An 8020-nucleotide genomic window follows, 5' to 3' on the forward strand; every position below is an offset into this window, starting at 1 on the left:
GATTATTAAACGTATACATTTGTTCTGGGGGTACCGGAGAGATACAGATCAGCTCCTAGTATCAGTGTGCGATCCAGTCATTTACTCTAACATTATTTTATGGCAATCTTAAATGGAGGTTTAAATTGTAACTTGGTAGACAGCGAATTGGGACGCCCAGTGCCTTATGGGATTTATACTTGGGCAATATGTATGTATGGGGGGCCAATGTATAGTGTTGTTTGATCCACCATGTTTTTCTGGATACACATCACTTATACATATTGCTGGGCCACACAAAGTGTTGCTCTGCATTACAAGGACTTCAGTTATTGGAAGAGGAGAATCGGGTTTCTAATTATTGATCAATTCTTGTTTCATATTAGAATAAAGATAGTTAATTTGCTCAAGTCTCCAAGCCCATCCTGCTTTAATTCAATTACAGTTTTGGACACCATTGCCATTAGGGGGAACATACCACCTAGTAAGTAACTCCATTTTTTCGCACTATCTTTCATCACAGCGTGCACTATTGTGTGCCTGTTTTCTCTCCTACATACATCACAGATGATACCTGCCACCACTTTATCCTAGAGTGGGGATTATTCTACTTCACGCTACCAAATAGGAGCAATTTAGTGGCTCCATTTCATGTGAGTGTAATACCATTTTCTAAGTGTCAGTTTACTCCATCTGAACATACTACATTATACAGTCTCCATTTTTGTTTCTATTACATATTCGGGGAATTATCCATTTGGATCAAGAGATATACTGGACATCCTTAACAAAGATTTTAGCGCACAAAGGTAGAGCTAACTGGAAGCGTATCTCTCCATAATTAATTTCTCTAGACGTAGTACACTATATATGTTATATATTCTACATTGCTCACAAATAATTATACAATAAGTAGAATGCTCTTACTGTACCAAGTCTAAATATTAACAGGATTTGGGTTCCTCTAGTTTGTAACATCCACGGTCTACAATTATAGTCCGTAAATTAGTTATATATTTACTCTATGATTATTATATTGTCTGTCCACAAACATGACGCAGAGCGAGGGAATATGACATCTACCACGGGTTTTCTGGCTGATTGTATGAGCATCATGTTTAGTTTTGTTTTCCTGTTTTTGATATAGGAGACCGTGTGTTATATTATAAATATAATAAATACAAGTGATCTATTAAGTAACCCTATCTAACGCTAATTCTATCATTTAGAGTCTGACGTTAATGTGAAGAGGGTGGGATTAGGGAATTATTCAAAGTTCCTGCCACACAGAGCATCCATTATTACCCTTCCCCTTTTTCACCATTTTTCATTAATCATTTTGGGGTAAATGCACGTTTTGGCCCATCATTGCTTTGCATTAGCCATCTATCATTTCAGTAAATTCCAGAACTCGAGTATGGCCAATATTTCATCTGACTGTTTTATTGCACAGTGCCCCCCCTAAACATTGCATTTATCCCAAATATCCCCTTAAAATGGCACTCTATGCACCATAATCACTACAGATTGTTATAGTAGTTGTGGAAGATGCAAGTGCCTGGCGCTGTACCTGTGCTCATGGTCCATTATTGCCGTTCAGATTTAGATTTGTTCTATTCTATATTCTTCCCTCCGCAGTGGCAGCAGAGAGATTGGGCTTTGGGTGCCTGGAGAGACACCGTTTTTTTTGCCAAACAGCTATAAAAGGTTTGGCACCCAATAACCATAACCTCTAGAACAAGCTGTAATAATACAAAAAGCTGCAGTGATGGTAGAGCTTAGACAGTCCCTTTAGATTTTCTCAGCTGCCTCTTACTCCCGAGTCCCCACTCCATGTTAACCAACCCCTTTCATCTCACCAGCTGTCCCTTCGCATCTCTTGTGAACCCCTATTCTAGCAGGTAACCAGTACAACTGCCCCCACTATTCAGTTCTTCTTAACCTCCAGTCAAGCATTATGTATCCTCTGCTTTTTAGAAATGATTTTAATTGCAGAGTTTTATTACATTTTACAAAACCCTTTTCTCTGTGCTTTGTTCTGCACATAATTAAATTTGGGTCATTAATAAGCACTGACCTCTCTGGGTCGTAAACTACGCTATTAAAGTGCCTTGTATGTCAAAGGAGCAGCAAGAATAATTTCCCGTGACGTATTCTTGGGAACATTTACCGCTTGATGAAAGACTGACATCAGACGTTTGCATTAGTTATTGTTGGTTTAGTAACGCTTTCATTGCTGTGAGATACATTTTCTTTTTTTTTTTTAAAAACAAAACAAAATTATAATTTATAAATAATCGTGTGTTCCTACAATTACGTTCTGAGCATATTCTATTCAAAGATACTTTATAAATGCTTAAAGGGATACTCTCTAGTTGATGATACAACTTAAAGGCACTTAAAACACTATATGCACCCAGACCAATGCAGCTCATTGAAGTGGTCTGGGTGCAGTGTTCTGGAATGTAAAACATTTCTGTTTTAGAGAAATTGCCATGTTTACATTGCAGTGCTAAGACTGCTTCTTGTGGCACTCTACCAGACAGCCACTGGGGGCGCTTCCTGCAGTTTCACAGAGTTTGACGCCATGAATCCCCATAGCAAAACCCCATAGGAAAACATTGATTTCCTATGGGGAAGGTGTCGGAGGAGCAACGTGACCCAGCACTGAGGAACATCTGCGCTGAAATCAGGTAAGTGACCAAAAGGTTTTTTTTTACACTTTCACAGACAGGAGGGCACCGGGGCAGAAGGCACTTTAGTGTTAGGAATACATCTTTCTATTCTCAACACTAAAGTGTTCTTTTAATCTTTTTGATGTGGTTATAGCACATGGAGTACATGCGCACTGTCCTTCCATTCAGTATAAAATCATTTCAATAATGTATCCCTAATATGCCTCATGTCTGCATGGGCTAACAAAGAGTCTGAGCTGGAATGGGCGGCTGTGATTGGTTGAGTATCAGCTGACCGCTTTTAGACTATCACCGCAGTCATTCCTGGTATGAATTGGTATGGCTAGAAGGAAGTGTGTAATCTGTGACGGTCTGAATAAGTATTACCGTCTGTCATTCCCTTATTCCCATAAAACAATATCGCCAATAATCCACAGGGTAAAATATCGCTGGTATCGCATAATAATACACACATGAGCCAAAGCTTAATGCTGGAACAAGACTGGTTTAATGGAAGCAAGGGCATTCAATTTATACAACATCAAACTCTTCCACTGAGCCAGCGAGATAATTGAGTTTTGGAAACATACTAAACTCAATCATCTGCTGGCCAGAAAAGTTAACAATTTCACATTTTTCAGAAATATACTTTATATACATAAAAACCCCACAAAATATCCCTGGGTAGCTGAGCTTGATGTGAGTAACATTAAAAATTCAAGCAAATCCACCCTGTGGAAGTTTGACCGGCCTGCCACGAGGTTGTATCCGACCAAGAGTTCCATAGAATTGTCAGCAAGAGACGGTCTCCGTTCGCGTGGATTTATACGAAAACGGCCATAGATAGAGTAAAGATGATTCGTGTAGAATGCTTCTCTTGTTCGTCTGTTTGAAACTCCTAAATGCCGTTCGTTTACCGTATGGGGAAGTAGTACGTATGGGACTTCCATAGAAACCGGGTGTTCGTGTGAGTGCCATGCCCAAAACAGTTCAAGTTCCCAGCCATCCATTGTTCTCAACACGTGCGTTCGTATGCACGAAATGGCGGCCACCTAGGAGCATTCAATTAGTCTGTGGTTTTCGTATAGTTACACAGTGTTCCACGTTCTAATTAGTACCCAGGGTGGTTTCCGTTCGGTAAAACAAATGATTTACTGAACATGCAAAATAAAACGAATAAACAAGGGAATTAAATAGCAGGGAGGGCAAATAACCGAACGGTTACTGGGAAATCCTTCACATAATCTATACCTCCAAAGCTATAAAACTGCCCAAAGAATGGATTAGAACTGTACAGAGAGACATCAGCAGGGGACTGCAGGCACTATAACTGTTTTAATGAAAGGGTTATAGTGCCTAGAATGTCCCGTTAATTTAACTTCGAGACAGAGATCTCAAACTTTGAACACTGCGCCACAAAAGACAAAAACCTCAACTTCAAACATCTCTGAATCGACCTAATATCATTCATCATTCTCTCCTATCTGTCTCTTCCATGCTGCCAATTACTGCAAGCTCCCTGCATGCCCACCTCTACTGTCTTGCCAACAGAGTCAACCCAAGGATTTATATATCAGGGTTTTAACGCTTCCAGTGGCAGATGGCAGTGAATTCGGAACTATTTATGCATCATCCTACTAGGAAGGCCACAATCACTACATTTACACACTGTAAAAACCAAATAAAAAGTTACCTGCGCTCTTCCCAAATCCCTATGTATATTTAAACAAATGGAGGTTATATAGTTACTCCAATGGCCACTGGAAGGAAAAGCCCGTCTGCCAACGTCAAGGCAGAGCACCTTAGGTGGGTCCTAACTCTAGCCATTCACCTTGCTTCCTTGAGCTTCTGTCAAATATATCTCCAATGAGACAGAGAGGGCTATTTTTATATACACCCCTATATATTTATTAACCCTTAATAGGCTAAATCACACTGACTGCTGCCTTGTAGCAAGTAGATTTACAATTCCCATGTTTGGCAGAGTTTCAGCCATTGACATTGCAAGCAGAGCATACATTCATGGATTTTAAACCCTTAAAACCGGAGGGTGTACTATTACACCCTATTCTAAGCGGCTCTAAACGCCACAGGGCGTAATAGTACGCCCTCCGTTTTTTGTTTTTTTTACTTACCCATTTGCCGGCGATCCCACGCCGGCGATCGAGGTTGGAGGGACTCCCAGGGAGCCCCCCGCGGCACATCCGACCTCCTGCAGCCCCCCGGCCATGTGAGAGTAAGGTCCTGGCAAAGACCTCACAATTATAGGCCGGGTTAGCTGCCTGCTGCATTGCCAGCAGGGGGACTGCCTGTAATGACAGGTAGTCCCCCTGCTGGCTGGAAATAAAATAAAATTAAATTAAATAAGTGTAAAAAAAAAAATATATACTTAGATCATATATATATATTGATCTAAGTATATATATACACATATACATACACTCTGTGTATTTTACTATTAATATATATATATATATATATATATTAATATCAAATTACACGTAGACTGATACTGATTAAATATATATATATATAATTATTGTTATATATATTTATATATAATATAAAAAAAATATGTAAATACGTTTACATTTTTTTTTTTTAAATATATAGATGTGTGTTATTTCGTTCTCACTGTATTGTCATATTAATATATATATTTATATCCAAATACACGTAGAACGAAAGAATATATATATCTATATACATAAATATATATGTATATATCACTATATATATATATATATATATATATATATCACTATATATATATATATATACCTATATACCTATAAAAATATTAAAAAAAAAAAATATATATATATATATATATATATATATATATACACATACGTATATATATATACATATATTAATTCTACACATATATTTATGTAATATTTTTACATAATTAGGTATCCTAATTAATTACAATTAGCGGGACCTGCCTGACAACCCATGCCGAAAGTAAAGGGAATTTAATTTGCTAGCACTATATTTAACCCTATAACTTTCCAAGACACCATAAAACCTGTACATGGGGGGTACTGTTTTACTCGGGAGACTTCAGTGAACACAAATATTAGTGTTTCAAAACAGTAAAATTTATTACAACGATGATATCGCCAGTAAAAGTGATGTTTTTTGCATTTTTCACACACAAACAGCACTTACACGGACGATATTATTGCGGCAATACTTTTTACTGTTTTGAAACACAAATATTTGTGTTCAGCGAAGTCTCCCGAGTACAACAGTACCCCATATGTACAGGTTTTATGGTGTTTTCAAAAGTTACAGCATCAAATATAAGGCTTGTGTTTCATTTTTTTCACATTAAAATTCGCCAGATTGGTTACGTTGCCTTTGAGACCCTATGGTAGCCCAAGAATGAAAATTACCCCTATGATGGCATACTATTTGCAATAGTAGACAACCCAAGTGTGGCGAAACCAACCTCGCCACTGGGCCCTGGAGAAGCCTGTTTGCTAGCCTCCTACCTACTGACTATGGCCCCTGGGTTATTTGGGGCATATTGTACTGTATATTGCTGCTACTGGCCCTTTTAACAGCATCTATGGACATATTGGGACTTTTGGGACTACTGTCCCTTTAAGACTGTGCTACATATTCTAGTGTACTGCCTGTAATATTATATGTGTATTTGTGTGTTAAGTTTAACCTGGGATATGTATGCAGCATTCACCTGATTGTTCAGTAGAATCACTCCATTCATTATATTGAGTGAAACTACCGAACAACCAGACCACCCAGGAATAAGTGTGCCTCCAATTACAGTTTGCAACAATGTTGCAAACGGGTAATTGGCAATCAGTGTAATGTATTCTTTGTCCTCTGGGTGGCCGCCATTCGGGAAACAAACACGTGGCGGCGGCCATCTTAAACTACCGAACAGCGGTGTTTTGCCGTCGAGTGTCTGGAACTAAAATCGGACACTTGACTAGGCAAACACCGCTGAGACCTCCATACTTCCAGAAATTCGTATAGAAACTACTGAATGACCCGCCGTTCGGTAGAAAGAACCCCACAAACAAGGGAATTCATTCAAACCCTCTCCAGGCTCTATAACACAGGCAATTCGTCTGTTTTCATTCCCTTGTTTGTGACCGACCGCAGGGCCAAAATGCATGGAACTGTTTTCGGATACTTTACCCATGCGGTCGGTCAAATCTTTGGAACCCCATATCTCCCGAACCGTTCATCCGAATGACTTGAATTTTGAATATGTTGTCCCTCTGAATAAGGGCTATCCAGCGATGCTGGATTTAAAGGTGTACCCCCTGTTTTTGGGGTACATCCAGAACTTGGCTGGAAAAGTGTACCGGATAATTGGGTTTAATGTTATCTGAGGGGAGGGGATGTGTGGGCTGAACCATGTATGTGATTGGTTATTTTATGCCTCCCCCTGGGTGTGGACTGTATGTGTATTATTGTAATAAAAGCCGGGCTGGATGAGCCAGTCCAGAGTTCCTGTTTTACCCTCAAAGTGATGTGTCGTCTCATTATTGGGGGGAAGGATTTATTGCATGCTGTTCCAGTTGACTGCTAGGAGTACAAGCCTATTCGTATGGTTCCTATTCAATGGTCTACAGCATTCATATGCTTGGGAGAATTTAAAAGGTTTCTCGGATTCGGTGATTGTGGTGTCTGCCAGAGTGCTTGGAGTCCTCAGGAAGCGCTAGGAGCATCCATTAACGGAGGTACCAAGTCGGGGTGCCAGTGGATCCGTTACACCAAGGTATTGCAAATGGGGTATGTCCAGTCTTTTTTAGTAGTCACTTAGTCACAAACACTGGCCAAAATTGGCGTTCTTTGCATTTTTCACACACAAACAAATACTAACGCTAACTTTGGCCAGTGTTTGTGACCAAATGGCTACTAAAAAGACTAGACATACCCCATTTGCAATACCTTGGGTTGTCTACTATTGCAAATGGTATGCCATTATGGGTGTAAATTTAGTTTCTGGGCTACTATACAGTCCCAAAGGCAACGTAACCAATCTGGCGAATTTCAATGTCAAATGTAACGTGCTATATTTGATCCTGTAACTTCCCAAAACACCATACAACCTGTACATAGGGGATACTGTTTTACATGTAACACTTTGCTGAATACAAATATGTGTATTTTATTGCAGTAAAAGCAAACAGTATTATGACATTGACAGTTAAAATGTCATGTAGAACTAAAAAAATAACATTTCTTATTTTCTCCCATTTTTTTTCATATTAAATTATGTTTCATAGCTAAATATTTGATATTAAAAGCCCTGTTTCCCCTGAATAAAATGATATATAATAAGGGGTTTTGTTTACGTTTTGTTTTGTTCACAACGTGTACAT

Source organism: Pelobates fuscus, chromosome 11 (assembly GCF_036172605.1).
Source record: "Pelobates fuscus isolate aPelFus1 chromosome 11, aPelFus1.pri, whole genome shotgun sequence".
Taxonomy (NCBI): domain Eukaryota; kingdom Metazoa; phylum Chordata; class Amphibia; order Anura; family Pelobatidae; genus Pelobates; species Pelobates fuscus.